General features: G+C 41.3%; 1 long non-coding RNA gene across 2 annotated transcripts in view; it reads right to left on the minus strand.

The window, feature by feature from the left end:
• Positions 1 to 273: 273 nt before the first annotated feature.
• Positions 274 to 21,308, minus strand: part of LOC135968225 (uncharacterized) — a 44,482-nt gene continuing 23,447 nt past the window's right edge. The window contains exons 3-5 of one of the 2 annotated variants that reach the window (XR_010582838.1): positions 2,302 to 2,347; positions 708 to 761; positions 274 to 394 (exon numbers count right to left, since the gene is read on the minus strand). This is a non-coding gene — a long non-coding RNA (uncharacterized lncRNA). Of the gene's footprint in view, positions 395 to 707; positions 762 to 2,107; positions 2,348 to 21,308 lie in introns of those variants that run through there. The other variant, XR_010582837.1, reaches the window with a different exon arrangement.

Below are 21,308 nucleotides of genomic sequence, written 5' to 3' on the forward strand. Positions count from 1 at the left end.
TTGGGGTTGTTATTCTATGCAGTTTTATTCCTAACCAATCCTATTGCTTTGTCTCATCTTCATAACCAGATTGTAGTGACTAAACAATGTTTTTTTATTCCCCACAGTTCTTGGCATAGAGGAAACCAGATATTTTTTGAATGAATGGCAAGTCTATATCACCAGAAAACATTTATTGCTTACTTTTAGGTGGTATTTTAATAACTGTTAGATGGAACAGAGCCGGCGTATTTGTCTGTTCTCACACTGCTATAAAGAACCACCTGACACTAGTAAGAGAAAAGAGGTTTAATTGATTCATGGTTCTGCAGGCACTACAGGAAGCGTGGCTGGGAGTCCTCAGGAAACTTACAATCATGGTGGAAGGGCAAAGAGGAAGCAAGCACATCTTCACCTGGTGGCAGGTGAGAGAGAGCATGAAGAGGGAAGTGGTAAACACTTTTAAACAACCATATCTCATGATAAATCACTAACTATCATGAGAACAGCCAGGGGAAAATTCACCCCCACGATCCAATTACCTCCCGCCAGGTCCCTTCCCCAACATTGGGAATTACAATTCAACATGAGATTTGTATGGGGACACAGAGCCAAATCATCTTATTCTGACCCTGGCCCTTCCCAAATCTCATGTCTTTCTCACATTTCAAAACACAATCATGTCTTCCCAATAGTCTCCCAAAGTCTTAACTCATTCCAGCACTAACCCAAAAGTTCAAGTCCAAAGTCTCATTTGAGACAAGTTCCTTTTGCCTATGAGCCTGTAAAATAGAAAATAAGTTAGATACTTCCAAGATACAATGGAGATACAGGCATTTGGTAAATGCTCCCTTTCCAAAAGGGAGAAATTGGCCAAAACAAAGGAGCTACAGGCCCAGTGCAAGTCTGAAACCCAGCAGGGAAGTCACTAAATCTTAAAGATTTAAAATAATCTCCTTTGACTCAATGCATCACATCCAGGGCACACTGATGCAATGGGTGGGCTCCTAAGGCCTGGGGAAGCTCTGTCCTTGTGACTCTGCAGGGTACAGCCCCTGTGGCTGCTTTAATGGGCTGGCATTGAATGCCTGTGGCTTTCCAGGCACATGGTGCAGATGGTTGGTGGGAGGACAGTGTTTTAGGGTCTGGAGGACAGTGGCCCTCTTCTCACAGCTCCATTAGGCAGTGTCCCAGTGGAGACTCTGTGTAGGGGTTCCTACACCATAATTCCCCTCTGTACTGCTCTAGTAAAGGTTCTCCATGAGGGTTCTGCCCCTGCAGCAGACTTCTGCCAGGACATCCAGGCATTTCCATACATACTCTGAAATCTAGGCAGTTTTCAAACCTCAACTCTTGCCTTCTATGTACCTGCATGCATAACACCATGTGGAAGCTGCTGAGGCTTGAGGCTTGCACCTTCTGAAACAACAGCCAAAGCTGCCTCTTTTAGCCATGGCTGGAGCTGGAGGAGCTGGAACACAGGGTGCCGTGCCCAGGCGACAGACCAGCAGGGCCCTGGGCATGGCCCATGAAACAATTATTCCCTCCTAAGCCTCTGGGCCTGTGATGGGTGGGGCTGCCACAAAGGTCTCTGAAATTCCTTGGAGTTGTTTTCCTCATTATCTTGGCTATTAACATTTGGCTCCTCTTTACTTATGCAAATTTCTACAGCTGGCTTGAATTTCTCCCTGGAAAATGGGTTTTACTTTTCTTGCACATGATCAGGCAGCAAATTTTCTAAATCTTTATGCTCTGCTTCCCTTTTAAACATAAGTTCCAGTTTCAGATAATCTCTTTGTTCACACATATGAGCATAGACTATCAGAAGCAGCCCCGTAACACCTTGAATGCTTTGCTGCTTAGAATATTCTTCTGCCAGAAATCCTAAATCACCTCTCTCAAGTTCAAAGTTCCACAGATCTCTAGAGCAGGGGCACAATGTCACCAGTCTCTTTGCTAAGGCATACCAAGAGTGACTTTTACTTCAGCTCTCAATAAGTTTCTCATCTTCATCTGAGACCTCAACCTGAACTTCATTGTCCCTATCACTATGAGCATTTTGGTCACAACCATTCAACAAGTCTCTAGAGAGTTCCAAACTTTCTCTTATCTTTCTCTCTTCTTATAAGCCCTACAAACTGTTCCAATCTCTGCCCACTACCCAGTTCCAAAGTTGTTTCCACATTTTCAGGTATTTTTATAGCAATACCCTACTTTTCTGGTACCATTTTTTTTTTTTTTGTATTAGTCCGTTCTCACACTTCTGTAAAGAACTATCTGAGACTGGGTAATTTATAAAGAAAAGAGATTTAATAGACTCACTGTTCTGCAGGCTGTATAGAAGGCATGGCTGGGAAGTCTCAGGAAACTTACGATCATGGCAGCAGAAGGGCAAAGGGAGAGTAAGCACATTTTCACATGGCAGCAGGAAAGACAGTGAGTAAATAAGGAAGTGGTACACACTTTTAAACAACCAGATCTCATGAGAACTCACTATCATGAGAATAGCAAGGGGGAAATCCACCCTTGTGGTCCAATCACCTTCCACCAGGTCCCTCCCCCAATATTGGGGATTACAATTCAACATGAGATTTGGGTGGGGACACAGAGACAAACCATATCTGTCAGTCACTATAAGACAAATAATGTATAATTCTACTTGCTTGAGATAACAAGAATAGTTACATTCATAGAGAGAGAAAATAGAATGGTGATTTCCAGGGGCTTAGGAAAAGGGATATTAAGAAAGTGTTTACTGAGTACTAAGTTTCAGTTGGGGAAGATGAAAACATTCTCGAGATGAATGGTGGAGATGGTTGTACAACAATGTGAGTGTATTTAATGCCACTGAACTGTACACTTAAAAATTGTTAAAACTGTGAATTCTATATTATGTATATTTTACCATATTATAAAAATAAAAATAAAATAGTTGTGTTAGATAAGGAGTTAGACATCATTTTTATCCTCTGGCCTAACCGAAGATAATATGGGGATATGATTTGCCTGGTAATCACAAACTTTGTGGGGCTAAAGAGAAAAGGAAACAATATAGTATAATGCTAATGATATTCTTAAGGAACTATAACTTAATTCTGATATTTATTTCCACATTTCTCCAGTAAGTATTTTTGAGTGACCTTTTTCTTATATTAGTGACTTTCATCCTTAGAGATCAGAATTTCTTTGGCTATCATACTATTAAACAAATGTGGATAGGAGACTACATATCTGGGTGCAACATCTGCCATACCACAAATCTGCAGGATAGATTCAGCATATCTGGCCAGAAAAGGGTGTGTTGCCTTTCTCATTTATCATTTATCAGAGAAAATAGAATGGTGATTGCCAGGGGCTTAGGGAAAGGGATATTAAAAAAGTTAGTGTTTAATGAGTGCTAAGTTTCAGTTGGGGAAGATGAAAACATTCTCGAGATGAATGGTGGTGATGGTTGTATAACGATGTGAATGCACTTAATTCTATGTTATGTATATTTTACCATATTATAAAAGTAATATGGTAATATGACCCTCCTCAAGCTCTGAGAAAAGGCAGACTTTCCGGGTAGATCTTGGCCATGGTAGTCCAAACATGGAACTTATAAATCATAATAGCATCTTCCTTACTACATACATTTCAGTTTTAATTTCTTTCTTTCCTTTCTTGATGGCAGACTAGTTTCTTTGTTTTCTTGGATAGTTGGGGGACAATTTTTGGTTAATTCCTGAAGAAGAAAAGGTGAAATCTGATTTCGTTATCTGTAGTAATCCTAAATAATGAAACATTGGTAGGTTGAACTAGTGAGCATAGGAAATAACTCTGTTTGATTCAGTGATGTGCTATCAAAAGATGCAACTACTTTCAGAACCCTATGTGAAGAAACAGACGAGAAGGGGAAGAGATATAGGAGGCAAGAACCCAGAGTCACTCTTGTGATCAATTAGGGGGCCACACTGGAAAAGGGAGAGAACGTCCTGCAATGACTGCCCCTCCTGCCTGGGAAATTACACAGGTCAAACACATCCAGGATAAATATTACTTTGTTGTTTCTTACCACAATCCATTTTTGCTTCCATAGAAAACGTTAATCAGTCCTTACTGATATGGTGAACTTCCAGAGCCTAGCTCATGAAATATAGTTGACCCTGGAATAATGTGCACAGCCAAAAATCTGCACATCACTCTCAGCTTCCCCAAAACTCAACTACTAATATCCTGCTGTTGACTGGAACCCTTGTGAATAACATAAACCATCAGTTAATGCATATGATGTATGTTATATGTATTATATACTGTATTCTTGTGATTAATAGAGAAAATAAAATGTTATTAAAATCATAAGGAAGAGAAAACATTTACTATTCATTAAGTGGAAGTGCATCATTATAAAGGTCTTCTTCTTCATTGTTTTCACATTGGGTAGGCTGAGGAGGAGGGGGAAGAGGAAGGGTTGGTCTTGCCATCTCAGGGGTGGTAGAGGCAGAAGAAAACCTGCACGTAAGTGGACCAGCACTGTTCAAACCCATGTTGTTCAAGGGTCAACTATAATAACAATAACACTAGATATAAATGACCTCAATTTAAACTCACAGTAACCCTACAAGAGAGATACTACTATCCCCATTTTGCAGATGAAAGAACAGAGTCCTGGAGGACCTTCAGCAGGGCCACTCAGCTGGTGGGCCGCAGACAGAGCTTGAACCCCAGCAGCGTGGTGCCAGGCTCCACACAGGACACCATCTTCACCTCTCGATTCTCTCTGTGTGGGTCAGGTTAGTATATTTGGAGAAATAATGGCATTGGGGAGCCACCATGATCCTAGAGCAAGATGGACTGTGTTAAAGGGAGAGAGCAACCTTTTTGGCAACAATTATTGTAAAAACTCCAGAATTGAGAGAAGTAAAATAACTTCTGTCAAGTGGTGAATGGAGAGTTTGAGAGCAGTAGGAGAATTGGGAATGAGGAAAGAATGAGAAAGGTGAGAAAATGTGGCTTATGATAGAAATACATACATATATATTCCTTATCATTCCCTATTTTAAAATGTATATTTGGGACCATACTCATATATACAGGAAATGATAAGGAAAAATGATTATTTAAAACAAACAAACAAAAACAAAACCTTGTGTCAAAGATTGAAAGAAAATAAAGGCAATAGTCCCATGGTGAGACAAGCCACATTTAGATATGTTAGAAAATATTGCTTCTTTAGCATTTTGCATCTTTGCTAGTCCCATGGTGGAAGAAGCCACATTTAGATAGTTTAGAAAATATTGCTTCTTTAGCATTTTGCATCTTTACTGTGCTTCTTTAATGCTTCACTTTTTCTAGCCTTTGGTTGGGGAGGCAGCTTCATTACCTTCATTTTTTTCCTAGCTGTCCAGATAACTCAGGTTCAGATGGGCCAGGCAGAGTTAATGAGCCAGGCAGGGTAAATGGGAAACTTTCTGTACTCTTGGGAATAGGTCATCAATTTAATGTCTTTCCCGAATGCTACATTCTTTCTAAAAATAATATAAAAAATGTGTGCAAACCAGTTTCTGAATAGTTTTTATTCAATAAAATTTAAGATGAACATTGCAAGCTCATTCATCAATGTCAGTGAAATACTTAAAATGAAATGTGTTCCATGAAGCAGGCGTTAAAAAGTCACTGCTGCTAAATTTCTAAAATAACTCTACTGAGGTCCTATTCAAGTTTACCATACTCAGACATTTTGTCGTGATTCCTTTACAGAGCTGGTATGTAATGATTGCCCAGGCTACATCAAAGAGAACCATTTCTAGGATGGAGAGGCTTTCCTTTCTTTCCTCTCCTTTCTTTCTTTCTTTTTGAAACAGGGTCTCACTCTGTCACCCAGGCTGGAGTGCAGTGGCCTGATCATAGCTCACTGCAGCCTTGAATTCTGGGCTCAAGGAATCCCCCTGCCTTAGCCTCCTGAGTAGCTGGGACTACAGGCTTACATGTACCACCATCCCCTAGCTAATTTTTTTTTTTTTTTTTTTTTTTTTTTTAGAGAAAGAGTCTTGTTATATTGCCCAGGCCGATCTCAAACTCTTGGCCTCAAGTGACCCTCCTATCTTGGCCTCCAAAGGTGCTGAGATGAAAGGCATGAGCCACCCCACCCATCCTCCTCTCCTCTTCTTTCTTTTCTCTCATTAGCACCACAGTATGCATAGCTTCATTTCAGAATCTGTTTTAGGAGAGGAAAAGCAATTGGGGTTGGCTCACAGAATTGAGCAATTGTTTCCCTTGAACCTACATTTGGTGTTAACATTCACTTCCCATGTACATGAAACACAGCCCTACCATTACCCTCAATTATGTGTGGTGATAGTCTAGGTACTATACAGGGAGATACAATCTTTGCCTTCTGGACAAACCCAATGAGTGCTTTTAACAAGGGATAGCCACAGTTTTCCCCCAAACATAAATACCTACATCTACATCTTTCATGCTTGTGAGTACTTGCCTATGAATTCTTTTCCTCTTACCATGTAATTGAATTTATGTGGATATGAAAAGCTTTGTATTTATTGCTGACTCATTGGGAGTAATAAATTGTATCTTATATAGTATCATCTTGTAATATTCTAGGAATTTCAAAGCATGTAGTAGTATTTCAAAACAAGGTCCCAATAAAATTCATAATAGCAATTCCAGTAGAATTTACTATTTTTCTTCATCTTTTTTCAATATCAACACATCAAAGTATAAAGAAATAAATGTCCTTCCTCTTTTTTGCCACCCTTTCCACTTTTTGGTGTAGGGTACTTCATTGCTCCCACTGTTTCTATTACCCTGGCTATTGGTTTGCTAGTGCTTCCATAAGAAAGTATGACAGACGGAGTTGTTTAAGCAACAGAAATGTACTTTCTTATAGTTCCGAAGGCTAGAAGTTCAAGATAAAGATGTCAGCAGGGTTGGTTTCTTCTGAGGCCTCTCTCCTTGGCTGGTGGGTGACCATCTTCTCTTCCCTGAATTTTCACTCTGTGCCTGTCTGTATCCAAATTTCTGCTTCTATAAGTACACCCGTTGTATTAGGTTAGGGCCCAGCCTAATGGTCTCATTTGAACTTAACCACCTCTTTAAAGAACCTATCTCTAAATATGGTCCCATTCTAAGCTACTGGGGGTTAGAAACTCAACGTATGAATTTGGCAGGGGTTGGGGGTGTGGGGACACAGCTCTGCACTTAACATCCTAAATACCTCATACAACATCTCAGATGTTTATAGTTGTTAAATTTAGATTAATGTTCATTGTACCAGCATATTCTCACTATAAATATGATTTTGGTTTAATGCAAGGCTTCTGATCTAGACAGCCCATGGGTTACTTGGGGTAGGGGTCCATAAGCATGCTGAAATCATATGCCAAAATTTATTATGTTATACATTATGAACACTTTTCTGTCAGACTCTTAAAATGTTTGTCATGCAAAAAAATGATCTAATGACTGACATAAACGGATTTTGTCTTGTTCATCTCACAATATCTTTTCAATCAATAACAAACACTCCACATTTTGTTTCTGTATTCAACAAACACATATATAGCATTGTATAGCTCTGACAATGTGCCAGACTCTGTTTTAAGTGCTTCCCAAATAGGATCTCATTTAATCCTCACAGAGACACTTGAGGGAGGTAATATTTACAGATGGGGAACTGAGGTACACAAAGGTTAAGTAACTTAGGTCACAGAATTAGCAAATGGCAGAGCCAGGATTCAAAACTAGGTACCTGGGTCAAGAGTGTTAACCACGACTTTGGACTACTTCTCCTTTCTCATCATAATGTGCATGAGAATTCCAAGCCATGTTATTTGCATCCACAGAATCAATGATCTTCATTACTGTGTTAGTCTGTTCTTGCATTGCTATTAATATAAAGAAATACCACACATGTACAGCCATCTGATCTTTGACAAACCTGAGAGAAACAAGAAATGGGGAAAGGATTCCCTATTTAATAAATGGTGCTGGGAAAATTGGCTAGCCATAAGTAGAAAGCTGAAACTGGATCCTTTCCTTACTCCTTATACGAAAATTAATTCAAGATGGATTAGAGACTTAAATGTTAGACCTAATACCATAAAAACCCTAGAGGAAAACCTAGGTAGTACCATTCAGGACATAGGCATGGGCAAAGACTTCATGTCTAAAACACCAAAAGCAACGGCAGCAAAAGCCAAAATTGACAAATGGGATCTAATTAAACTAAAAAGCTTCTGCACGGCAAAAGAAACTACCATCAGAGTGAACAGGCAACCTACAGAATGGGAGAAAATTTTTGCAATCTACTCATCTGACAAAGGGCTAATATCCAGAACCTACAAAGAACTCAAACAAATTTACAAGAAAAAAACAAACAACCCCATCAAAAAGTGGGCAAAGGATATGAACAGACATTTCTCAAAAGAAGACATTCATACAGCCAACAGACACATGAAAAAATGCTCATCATCACTGGCCATCAGAGAAATGCAAATCAAAACCACAATGAGATACCATCTCACACCAGTTAGAATGGCAATCATTAAAAGGTCAGGAAACAACAGGTGCTGGAGAGGATGTGGAGAAATAGGAACACTTTTATACTATTGGTGGGATTGTAAACTAGTTCAACTATTATGGAAAACAGTATGGCGATTCCTCAAGGATCTAGAACTAGATGTACCATATGACCCAGCCATCCCATTACTGGGGATATACCCAAAGGATTATAAATCATGCTGCTATAAAGACACATGCACACGTATGTTCATTGCGGCACTATTCACAATAGCAAAGACTTGGAATCAACCCAAATGTCCATCAGTGACAGACTGGATTAAGAAAATGTGGCACATATACACCATGGAATACTATGCAGCCATAAAAAAGGATGAGTTTGTGTCCTTTGTAGGGACATGGATGCAGCTGGAAACCATCATTCTTAGCAAACTATCACAAGAACAGAAAACCAAACACCGCATGTTCTCACTCATAGGTGGGAACTGAACAATGAGATCACCTGGACTCGGGAAGGGGGACATCACACACCGGGGCCTATTATGGGGAGGGGGGAGGGGGAAGGGATTGCATAGGATTTATACCTGATGTAAATGACGAGTTGATGGGTGCAGTACAGCAACATGGCACAAGTGTACATATGTAACAAACCTGCACGTTATGCACATGTACCCTAGAACTTAAAGTATAATAATAATAATAATAATAAAAGAAAGAAACTGAAAAAAAAAAAAGAAAAGAAATACTTGAGATTGGGTAATTTTAAAGAAAATAGGTTTAATTGGCTCACAGGTCTGCAGGCTGTACAGGAAGTATGGTGTTGGCATCTGCTTGGCTTCTTGGAAGGCCTTTGGAAACTTATAATCATGGTAGAAGATGAAGGGGGAGTAGGCAGGTCATGGGGCCAGACCAGGAGCTAGAGAGTGGGGAGGTGTCACACACTTTTAAACGACTAGATCTTGCAAAAACTCACTCACTATCCTGAGAACAGCACCAAGAGGATGGTGCTAAACCATTCATGAGAAATCTTCCTCCATGATCCAATCATCTCCCACCAGGCCCCACCTCCAACACTGGGGATTACATTTCAACATGACATTTGGGTGGGCAAAAATATCCAAACTATACCAATAACTATTGGCATAACTTACTTTTTTTTCCCCAAAACTTACAATGAGAAGGAATTTGAAAGTTCTGTGAAAGCCCTTGCTGTGTATGCATCTAACTTTGGTAACTGCTAGTATTAGAGCTCTCTACCTCCACTTAGTCAATTATTTTGTGTTTCTACAATCATGCATTCAAGCAACATCCAAACCTCCTACATTAAACTCTTCTATTTGCCTGGGATGTATGGACAATGATAACTGCATGTAAACTCAAAAATAATCAGAAATCACTTTAATAATACAAATAACAATCTTTAAAACTTTATCCAACTTTCTAGAATGTCATAGTATGTTGACCTACAAGGAAGAAGCAGAAGCAAAATTAATAAAAGTAGAGAGTTTATTTGGGTCGTTATTGAGGATTGCAAATATAGACTCAAGTTGCCCTGAATATATACTCCTGTTAGCAGGTGTTACAAGTAGGGTTTTTTTTTTTTTTTGAGACAGAGTTTCACTCTTGTTGCCCAGGCTGGAGTGCAATGGCGTGATCTCAGCCAACTACAACCTTTGCCTCCTGGGTTCAAGTGATTTTCCTGCCTCAGCCTCCCGAGTAGCTGGGATTACAAGCTAATTTTGTATTTTTAGTAGAGATGAGGTTTCCCCGTGTTGGCCAGGCAGATCTTGAACTCCTGACCTCAGGTGATCCACCCACCTTGGCCTCCCTAAATGCTGGGATTACAGGTGTGAGTCACTGCGCCCAGCCACAAGTAGGCTTTTAAAGGAAAAGAGAGAGTTCCTAAATTGTTAACCAAAAATCTACATTAAAATAATAAGCTATGATTGGCTCTACATTGTTCTTCGTATCACAAATTCCAGAAACATAAAGACTACGAGTGAAACAGCAAATCAGGAACAAAATGCCTTTAAATAATTGCCCTCAGGCAGTGGTTGGTGGGAGTGGAAGTCCCATGCTCATATCTTTCTGGGCCTGATAAAAGACTGAAGTCCCATACTCATGCCTTTCTGGGACTGATGCATTTTGCATAGCTCACATAGCTCAGACTTCTCTGAGTTATTTTTCCTTTCTCAATCACTTTATGTATACCCAGCATTTTGAAGGGAGGATAAAAAGGAGATTCTCATACAATTTTTACTTTCTCCTAGGCTTTGAAAGAACAATAGTATTGTCAATGGACTTCTTTAAATAGAACGTTCTATCATTTGCCTTGGGCTGGGGTGGGGACGGGGAGTTAGCCAGGCAGCACTTGCTTTTGTGATTCCAGTCGCTGCCTAATCTCTACTTACTTTTACCTTCCAACCCCAGGGAGAACAAGAAGTGCCTTATTCCCTCAGGTAAAAGATGCTTAATTAACAAAACACAACTGACAGGGAAAGTAAATATTAGTGACATCTTTCTGTAATTGGGAAATATTTGTATGCTCCCAGTTTTTCAGAAATTATAGCTGCAACCATGAAACCTTGTTATTTTGCAACTGGTGTTTGTTCTGATACTTTTTGGAAACTCAATATATGTGTAAGGAAACAGGATACATTTTTAAGGCATTCGTAGTCCTATACGCCTTAGGACTGTGTCAAGGTTCCTTAAGTAAATGAAAATGGGAGCTCCTAGACTGAAGGTTGCCAACAGTGAGGTGAATCATTTAATAAGGGCTTACATATTTATGCATTTCTTCTGCTGAGCTTCTTGGCATACTTTCTGAGTGACAACTGCAGTGGGAAATTGGAAAATTTTGTGAATAATTATGATTCTCTTTGAATCTATTGGAGTAAATGCATAACATCCTAATGGGTGAAAGATGGTGTGGTGAGTGAACACCTCATCTATGGAAACTGTCAATCCAATTATTTCAGCTAGCTCACCCATTAAATCAGATCACTGCCCAATCAATTCCTAGATGATCAGCGGTAAAGACAGCCTGAAATTCCAGATGCATAATGCTTGGGCCAGTGTCTAAGGCACAACTGTAATTTCATGAAAAAGGCAAGTGGTTAAGCAATAGGACATGAGTTGTTTAATTACTTTCCATGTTTTTATTTTTGGTGTCCAATCAAATGTCTAGACTAGAAATAACTCCCTCCTCTCGTAAGCTTTGTAGACCTAAAAGGAAGAGGCTGAAGCACAACATACAATGTAAAGAGTTTAACTGAGCCAAAGTGAAGACAGCTGCTCGTAAGACTCAAGCCCTAGTAATCTTGGATACGAGCTTCTTTTGGCCTTTATTATAAGCATGTTCTTAAAGGCAAAAAAGAGGGAAAGGGAGTGGGCTGGTTCAAAATTCCTTTGTATAAACCCAGGAATCCTCGTGGGTTTATAGAAATGACACTGATTAGTGATTGGTTATACATTGTTAAGCTACAGGGTGTGGGTAATCGTGTCTGGTGCAGCATTCTTAGATGAATCTATGGCTGTTTGTGGCACTAGCAAGCAATTTCAAGAGATGAATACATAGCTCAAAGTGGGGAGTCATGCATGATTGCTGTTTCATTGTCATGTCTCTCTGGGCCTGATCAGTTAAAAGGACTTGCCTTCCTCAGATAAAAGTTCTTTTCTCAGATTGATTTTTCAAAAAAATAAGATTCACCCATATATATACAGGTTTAAAAATGCTTCCCCCACAGTTCGTAGAGATAAAGAGATTTACCTAAGATTACCTTTTTCAGGCTCACCAGTTTTCAATACATTCAGCCTCTTCCCAGGTGCGTGCTCTGGAGAGGCCAGCTTTGTTTGAGGTGGTAACGATCACCACCACTGAGGAAAGGAGTTTTCAGGTAGCTGTCGTGCAGGTAAGACCATTATTACCCAGAGGAAAATCGATTAGGACTCTCCCAGGAACTCTTGCATGCTCAGACAGACAGTCTGGTAATGAGGATCCCGGACACCATGCAGCTTCTCCCACTGACCTCAGTGAACTCTCCAGGGCAGCTGGGGAGCATCATCCACTCAGTGGCGATCAGGTGGCCCTGAGTCCTGATGCTAGGTCGGGTGCAAATGAAGCCACTTTAAAACCGGAGATGCTGTCTTGGAAGGGCAAGGCTCTTTTAGGTAGAACTGGGCAGCTTCACATGTGAGAAATTCTGTACATGATGTTTAGAGAGTAACCAAGCTATTGTTTTCGAACTGTTGTTTCCAAAGGGCCTTATATTTTTCCTTCTTCCCTTTCAGTGAGACTATGGATGATGTAATTATATATGACTATATAATATAATCTATATAACTATAATGATGGATGCACACTTGTGGATTATTTGAATTTTAGAGCACATGTCTCAGCCCCTCTTGGATCTCTTATTCCTCTGGACTGTCTGCCGTGAAGAGGGATTAATTCCTTAATTTGAGGGACATGCACTCTTAAAATTTCCCACAAGTCACACTTGTGGACTGGGAATCCCAGCTCCCTCAATATTTCTGATTTCCTCCCTTTCTTCTCCATAAGAGGACAGATCTCTGGATGGCCTGTGGGTTAAAAATCAAATTTTCTATTGCCATAAGGCGTCATTAAGATTGTGAGGACTTGACATGCCACGCTCTTTTTCCCCCTACCCTGTAACAATGATGCAGCTTGCTTCCCCAAACAGAGGTGTGTTTCAACCTAACATGCATGTGGGCACTCTGGGGACTCAACCTTCTCCTGTGGGTGAGAAATTAAGCAAGGTGGCAGTGATAAGGCAATCCAAGCAACTGGGTCTTCAGATAGGGCCACAACTTCCCACCGTCCTTGTATTGGGAAGGGACTGGATGGGGTTGGCAGCTGGTCTAGGGTCTCAGTTGCCACGTGGGGCAGGGAATCAAAGATGCACATTTAAAATGCAAGCTCTTGTTCCCAATCTGTTTTACTAATATTGTAGCAAGCTTAACTGCTGGTGCTTGGGGCATGAGAAATTCACTGACGAGATTTGCTCCTCTTATTAAGGTGGTTTTAATTGACAGCCCTTGGCAGTGAGACCATGCTTTCCTTCTTTTTCTGACTTTTCATACCCCTTTTGATTGTAAGAAAGAAAAGCAACATTTTCTCTTATTTTATTTTTTTCCCCTGGGCCAAGTACATAGCACATTGTGAATGAAAAGGAAGAACCTCTAGGGGTCAGTGCAGCGTAAAAAATGGCCAAAGCTCGGGCCCTGGAGCCGGGTCTTTAAGGTTTCAAGGATAGCTTTGTTCCTATTTCATTCTAATGAGGTAACTGTCCCATTACATCACGCTAAGCCTGACTCCAGAAACAATCCCCTTGATGGTCATTTTCCTTTAATATAAGTTTAAACATTTGCAATCAAAGGCAGTTCTAATTTGAAATTTAGGATTGGGAATGCTATTTTCAAAAATGATGCTATTCACCTTTTCTGTTTGAACCTAGAAGGTTCTCCCCTCCCACTGTCCTTTCATGGGTTCTTGCCAGGGTGGGCAGGGCCTGCTGTTCTTTTACTTCCCTTTAGCTGCCCCCAACTTCTATTTCTTTTAGTGAAAGAGTCTTGGCTTGTGTGTGTGTGTGTGTGTGTGTGTGTGTGTGTCCTTTTCCTTTTGTATGTATGTGCCCCTTTGGCCTTTGTCTTTTATTTTTTTTATGAGACAGAGTCTCAGTCTGTCACCCAGGCTGGAGTGCAATGGCGCAATCTCTGCTCACTGCAACCTCCACCTCCTGGGTTCAAGTGATTCTCCTGCCTCAGCTTCCCGAGTAGCTGGGATTACAGGCATGTGCCACCACGTCTGGCTAATTTTTGTATTTTTAGTAGACACAGGGTTTCACCATGTTGGCCAGGCTGGTCTCAAATTCCTGACCTCAAATGATCTGCCTGCCTCGGCCTCCCAAAGTGCTGGGATTACAGGCATTAGCCACCATACCCAGCCTGTCTTTTAAATTAGAAACTTCCTAACTTCTTTTGTTGTATTATCAAAGAATAGTTAAGTTTGGGGCATGTTGTGGGTAGTGTGGGGTTTGGTGGGAGAGATGATTAAAAAAAAAAACACAGGACATGGGTAACAGAGTGAGACTCCATCTCTACAAATAACTAAAAATTTTGCTGGGTGTGGTGGTGGTTGACTGTGGTCCCAGCTACTTTGGAGGCTGAGGCGGGAGATTGCTTGAGTCTGGGAGGTGAAGGCTGCAGTGAGCTAGGACCACAGCACCACACTTCAGCCTGGGTGACAGAGTGAGACTCTGTCTCAAAACAAAAACAAAAACAAACCCCTAAAAGCGCAGGACACACCAAAGTGGTAGGCTGGGATGGAGAATTCTGCTGAGATTCCTGGGCAGACATTGGAGACTACGTCGCCCAAGCTGGAGTGCAATTACTCAGAGGAAAATCGATTAGGACTCTCACAGGAACTCTTGCATGCTCAAAGACAGTCTGGCAATGAGGATCCCAGACACCATGCAGCTTCTCCCATTGACCCCAGTGAACTCTCCAGGGCGGTTGGGGAGCATCGTCCACTCAGTGGTGATCAGGTGGCTCTGAGTCCTGATCTAGCTAGACCAGGTGCAAACAAAGCCAGTTTAAAACTAGAGATGCTGTCTTAGAAGGGCAAGTCTCCTTTAGGTAGAACTGGGCCACTTCACAGTGTGGGTAAGACCCTGGGAATTTCTTGAGGGCATCGTCTTTCCTCACCAAGGTCATTTAAATTCTTCCCCTTTGCTCTTCAACTCTCCTCAGTTCTGCCCCCTCGAAATCAATGAGACAGCTCCCCATGAAATCACAACTGTCTAATTTCCAGCCTCCCTGCTTCAGCCTGTAATTCTATATGATCTCCTGATGCACCTGCCTCCACTAAACATGTCTTTCTGATGTGTTTTCTTATCATTCTTTTGCAGTGTCACCTCTTGCTGCCTCCTTTTCCTCTGTCAGCCTCCTAAATCTGGGGTGCCACCACTTCCACCTTCCCTGCCGCTAACAGCCCTGTGAATCCATCCTCATACCCTGAATGTGGCCCTAGAGTCTTCCTTGGGGACTCCCTGCAGACACTACCAATTGATCAATGTCAACATGGTAAACGAAACCTCCTTTCCAGCCTCCCTTAATTGTGCTTCTCCTACAATCCTTGATTCCATTTCATTTTGATCTCCATCCTTTCCATGGATGACATCAACTCTTCTTGCTATTTCAATTAGTACTCAGGTGCAAAAAACATGCCGATTTCTAGCTTGAGAACAACTCTTTCCCCTGATCTCTAACACTGACAATTGTTAAGTCAAAGTTACCTCCTTACATATTTTAAGTTCAGCCTAAAGGTTTCTTCCTGTATAGTGAACTGTAACCCAACTGGATGTGTAAACAGACTGTCATCTACTCTTGTGACAATCATGGAGAAACTGCCAATTACAGGAGGCTGACTATTGAAGTGTTCGAATAAGGGAAATGCTGAGCCGTAATCAATCCAGCTGTTTCTGCACCTCGTTTCTGTTTTCTGGACCTCACTCCTTTTTTCTGTTCATAAATCTTATCCTACCATACGGCAGGCCCAGAGTCACTCTGAATCTATTCTGGTGTGTGTGGCTGCCTGATTCACAAATTGTTCTTTGTTCAATTAAACTCTGTTAAATTTAATTTGTCTTAAGTTTTCCTTCTAACATAGTTCTATAACCAATTGAATTACTCCATCTGGAACTCCTACAAACATTTCCAATTTAGTATGTTCAAAACCAAGCTCATCATACACCCCCAAATCTCAGTAGCCTATATTCTCCACCTTTATTAATGCCATCATTATCCATCCAGTAGCCCAAGCAAGGTGCTTCTCTTCTTCTCTTTCAATTCCTTACACTCCTGATCCATCATGGCTGCTTCCTTTCCCTCAAAAACCAACCATAATAAAGGGTATATATGAAGTGCCGAATGAGTAAAATAGGTAATTATTTTGTGGAGAGGGCTGTAGTTTTTTTTTTTTGTTTTTTGTTTTTTGTTTTTTTTTTTGAGACAGAGTCTCACTGTGTCACCCAAGCTAGAGTGCAGTGGCCCAATCTCTGCTCACTGCAACCTCCACCTCCCAGGTTCAAGCAATTCTCCTGTCTCAGCCTCCCAAGTAGCTGGGATTACAAGCATGTACCGCCACACCTGGCTAATTTTTCTATTTTTGGTAGAGATGGAGTTTCACCATGTTGGCCAGGCTGGTCTCAAACTCCTGACATCAAGTGGCCTGCCTGCCTTGGCCTACAAAAGTGTGGGATTACAGGCCTGAGCCAACGAACCCAGATGCTTTTTCACAATCTCCATTAAACCACCCTTCCCATCCAGCCATCCTATGTAAACATACATTGTAAGTATAATGATGTAGTTTCTCTGCAAACACAGCTTCTTTATGCAACCTCTCATTTGAGGAAAGCTGCCCTTAAACTTTTGTGTGTGAGTTTTGGGGCTTTCTCCATGGGAGAGCTATCTAAAGCATAAATCTAGTCATTTTCCCAACTTAACAAATCTCTCTCTCTCTCTCTCTCTGTATGTGTATGTGTGTATCTTTGCTTATAACATAAATCCTAAACCTCTTAGCATGTTATCCAAGGCTCTATCTGGCTCCACGCTCCCTGTCCAACCATGTTTTCTGCCCATTCCTTTCCCCACATCTAGCCCCCATGCCTGGCATGTTTCTTACATACTTAATTAATTGACATTTTCCAGGACAATTTCCTTGCAATTCTATTTGATGTGCCTTTTCCTACTAATTCTCTATTTGGTCACTGAACTTTAATGTCATTTCTGGGAAATCTTCCTCAGCTCATCCAAGCAGACCAATAAGAATTAGGTGCTTTCTCCACTATGCTCCCCCAGCACAGGATCCATTTCTCAATAGTGTGTATCCTGTAGAGTCCTGATTGTCTGATGCCAGATTCTAAGCTCCTAGAGGGAAAGACTGCTGCTGAGTTTTTGAGTCCACAGTATCTTGCTTCATGTCTAGCACAAGCAGATATTCATTCATTGTTTTGTGAATGAAGGAGGCAGTGGGTGTGCTAAAAGAGAAAATGAGTGTTATTGATGACAAAATGTTAGAATTTTGCTTCAGGCCAATCCCTAGTAAGGACAAGGACATTTAAAATCTGAAAGTGTAGTTCTGTGCTCTGCAAGGCACAAAGGAATCCCTTCCCCACCCTGAGCTGGGATGAGGAAGAGAATAATATGGTATTGGTGGAAGTTTAGACTTTTTGTACTCTGGTCAGTCTCTCCCTCTCTCTCTCTCTCTCTCTCTCTCTCTCTCTCTCTCTCTCTCTGTGTGTGTGTATGTGTGTGTGTGTAGGGGAGGATGAAGGGATAGGTAATTCCCCATGGAATTATCTGTTTATAAGCAAAACGAGAATCCCCCACTGTCAAGGATAATAAGACTTGATTTTCAAGCACTGTTTGAGCTGTTCCTTTAGGCAAAGCACAGCGTAGTGTGTGCGGAGGGGTACAGAGGAATGGGACACAGTTCCATCATTGAATCCTTTGTAGCTCAGCCAGGGGGATTAGATTTTTGCAAAGATAGGTTTGATAAGGTAGATGGTTGCATTTTATCATCCAGACTGGGACATTTTTGAGCATTTTTAAATGCTATTAAGTACTTCACCAGCGACACAGGTGCAAACCAGGATTGTTCCACACAAACTGGGGATAACTGGTCCCATTAAGGAAGACTGTCAGATGTGTAATGTGGACCATACATGTTCTAGGTTCAGAGGAAAAGGCAATCACTACAAGACTGGGAGTTCACAGAATCTCTGAAGAGGGGTGCCTTGACCCAGGCCTTGAAGAAAGAGGAAGACTTTCTTTCTTTTTCTCTCTTTTTCTTTTTCTTTTTTTTTCTTTTTTTGAGGTGGAGTTTTGCTCTTGTTGCTCAGGCTGGAGTGCAATGGCACGATCTCGGCTGGCACGATCTTGGCTCACCACAACCTCCACTTCCCGAGTTCAAGTGATTCTCCTGCCTCAGCCTCCCGAGTAGCTGGGATTACAGGCATGTGCCACCAAGCCCGGCTAATTTTGTATTTTTAGTAGAGATGGGGTTTCTCCATGTTGGTCGAGTTGGTCTCGAACTCCCAACCTCAGGTGATCTGTCCACCTAGGCCTCCAAAAGTGCTGAGATTACAGGCGAGAGCCACCACACCCAGTCAGAAAGAGGAAGATTTTTTTAGTGAGAGAAAGTGGGAGAAAATGTTAACGTGTGGAAAAGTCAGTGATATAAATTCACTGGGGGAAATAAGATGGTCTGTATGAATAACAGAGAGCAGGCCCATTTATTTGGAGCAGAGAATTCATAGAAGATGATGATGAGGGGGGTAGAAGAGGAACTAGAAGTTAGGAGGGTAGCCGAATGCCAAGTGGGAGCAGGAAAGAACTTTGTCAAACTAGAACATTGGGATTTTTTTATTCAAGGCAATGAGGGACTGATATGGTTAGGCTTTTGGTCCCCACCCAAATCTCATCTTGAATTGTAGTTCCCATAATTCCTGTGTGTCATGGGAGGGACCAGGTGGAGATAACTGAATCGCGGCAGTGGTTTCCCCCATCCTGTTCTCATGATAGTGAATAAGTCTCATGAGATCTGATGGTTTTTTAAAGGGCAATTCGCCTGCACATACTCTCTTGCCTGCTGCCATGTAAGAGTAAGACGTGCCTTTGCTCCTTCTTCACCTTTCACCATGATTGTGAGACCTCCTCAGTCACATGGAACTGTGAGTCCATCAAATCTCCTCTTCTCTATAAATTACCCAGTCTCAGTTATGTCTTTATTAGCAGTGTGAGAATAGACTAATACAGGGACCAATGACAGTTTTGACTGGAGTGATTTGTTCAAAACCAAAGAAATTATACGTGTGTGTATGTGTGTGTGTGTATTTATTTATTTATCTTTTATTTATTTATTTTTTTGAGACAGGGTCTCTCTTGCCCAGGGTGAGATGCAGTGATGCAGTGATGGCTCACTGCAGCCTCTACCTCCTCACCTTCAGCAATCCTCTCACCTCAGCCTCCCAAGCAGCTGGGACTACAGGTGCATGCCAGCAAGTCAGATTATTTTTTTATAAACATGGGGTCTTGCTATTTTGCCCAGCTGGTCTCGAACTCCTGGGCTAAAGGGATCCTCCCACTTCAGTTTCCTAAAGTGCTGGAATTACAGGCATGAACAACCACACCCAGCCTATATAGTTTTAGCTAAGGTTAACCTTGCAATATTTTCAGGATGTAGCAGGGAAAAGCTAGAAGTGCAGCAGGAGATTGTAGCTATCTAGCCATAAGGTCATAGAATCTTCAGTGGGGTTGTGGCAGAGAAAATGGAAAAAAAAAAAAGATGTTTGCAAGATACTTTGTGAGGGTGGGAATAAAGCCCAAATGTAATCTGGAGACTGTTTGCATCTGGGAGGTGAGCAACAGGGAAAGGAAGAATCCAGAAACACCTGAGGTTTGATACTGGGTGACTGGGAGGTGTGGCCCTACCATTAACAGGGAGTAAAAATGTAGGTAAAAATGGTTTATGAGAAGATAGTGAAGCTGAAAGGATTTTTAAAATTTTGTTTTTTAACTTTGATATTAAAAGTAATACACACTGATTTTAGGAAACTTGGATAGTGCAGAAATTATGGATGAGAATTTTAGCATCTGATGATTTTGATATGCCTTATTCCTAGGATATTCCTAATGTCTAACTAATTCTGAAGGAATAGATATAAAAAGTAGGTGGAGTGAAGTGAAGCCTGATTTCCATGTAAGTTTTAAGAATGGGTTTCCTTCTGTGTTGGGGAAGATATTTAACTTATAAAATATGTTTATTTAAAATGTATTGGTCCCTTACTTTGTACCAGACATTGCGGAGGAAAAAGATTTTAAAAGTGGCACGGAAAAACCCAGAGGTGAAAACCTGTGGGACAAGTTTGATATGAATGATGATAAGGAGTTCAGATACCCAAATGAAAAGCCCAGTTGAAACCTAGAAAACATGAACTCCCATGGTGGGAATAATTAACACAGTGAAGATGCTGACAGGTTCCTTGTATGTTTGAGGTTTAGACAATTGAAGATTCTCTGGGGTTTATTCTCTGTGGAGCCTGGGTTGTTCCAGTCCTAACCAAACTATTTAGTTTCTTCCAGCCTTCCTCTGTTTCCTTTGTTCTTGATGTGTGTTCATTCATCAGAACTGTTGCTGCCTTATCAGCAAGAAAATTTATGTTGCATATTGGTAAGTCAAGACAATGTTCCAGATGGTGCACAGGACTGATGGGACTTTCTTTATCAGCCACATTAGCTTGCTCACAATAGTAGGGTAAATACTACTTGTCTGGCTCTTTCCTGTCCTGCAATTTTAGGATCTCCAACAGCCAGTTATTTCTAACCATCTTCAGAGAATATCTCATGCTGCTCACGAATATAATCCTGTCAGCCACCAAAAGGCATTTCCATTTTCCTTCTCTTTGACAACATATCCTGACCTGTTCTGCCAAGGTCATTGGTGATGTGGATCCCTGCAGTGAATGATGCCTTGTTGTTTTTGGTTCTGGTGCTGCTGCTTCTTAAGCAGCTCTTGGTTACCAATATTTGCTCTTGGCCCCTGAAGTTGTGCTGTGCCATCCTTAAAGGGTCCTGTAGTTATTGTCCTGTGCTAAAACACTGACACTGCTGAGGCTATTTCATGTCCAGTGCCCTTGATGTGATGGTGCCATGCTGTGCTGACAGAGGAAGTGAAGGGATATCATTCCCCTAGCTTTGTGTCACACCCTCTTTGTTCCAGGGCAGTGCTA

This window comes from Macaca fascicularis, chromosome 18 (assembly GCF_037993035.2).
Source record: "Macaca fascicularis isolate 582-1 chromosome 18, T2T-MFA8v1.1".
NCBI classification, from domain to species: domain Eukaryota; kingdom Metazoa; phylum Chordata; class Mammalia; order Primates; family Cercopithecidae; genus Macaca; species Macaca fascicularis.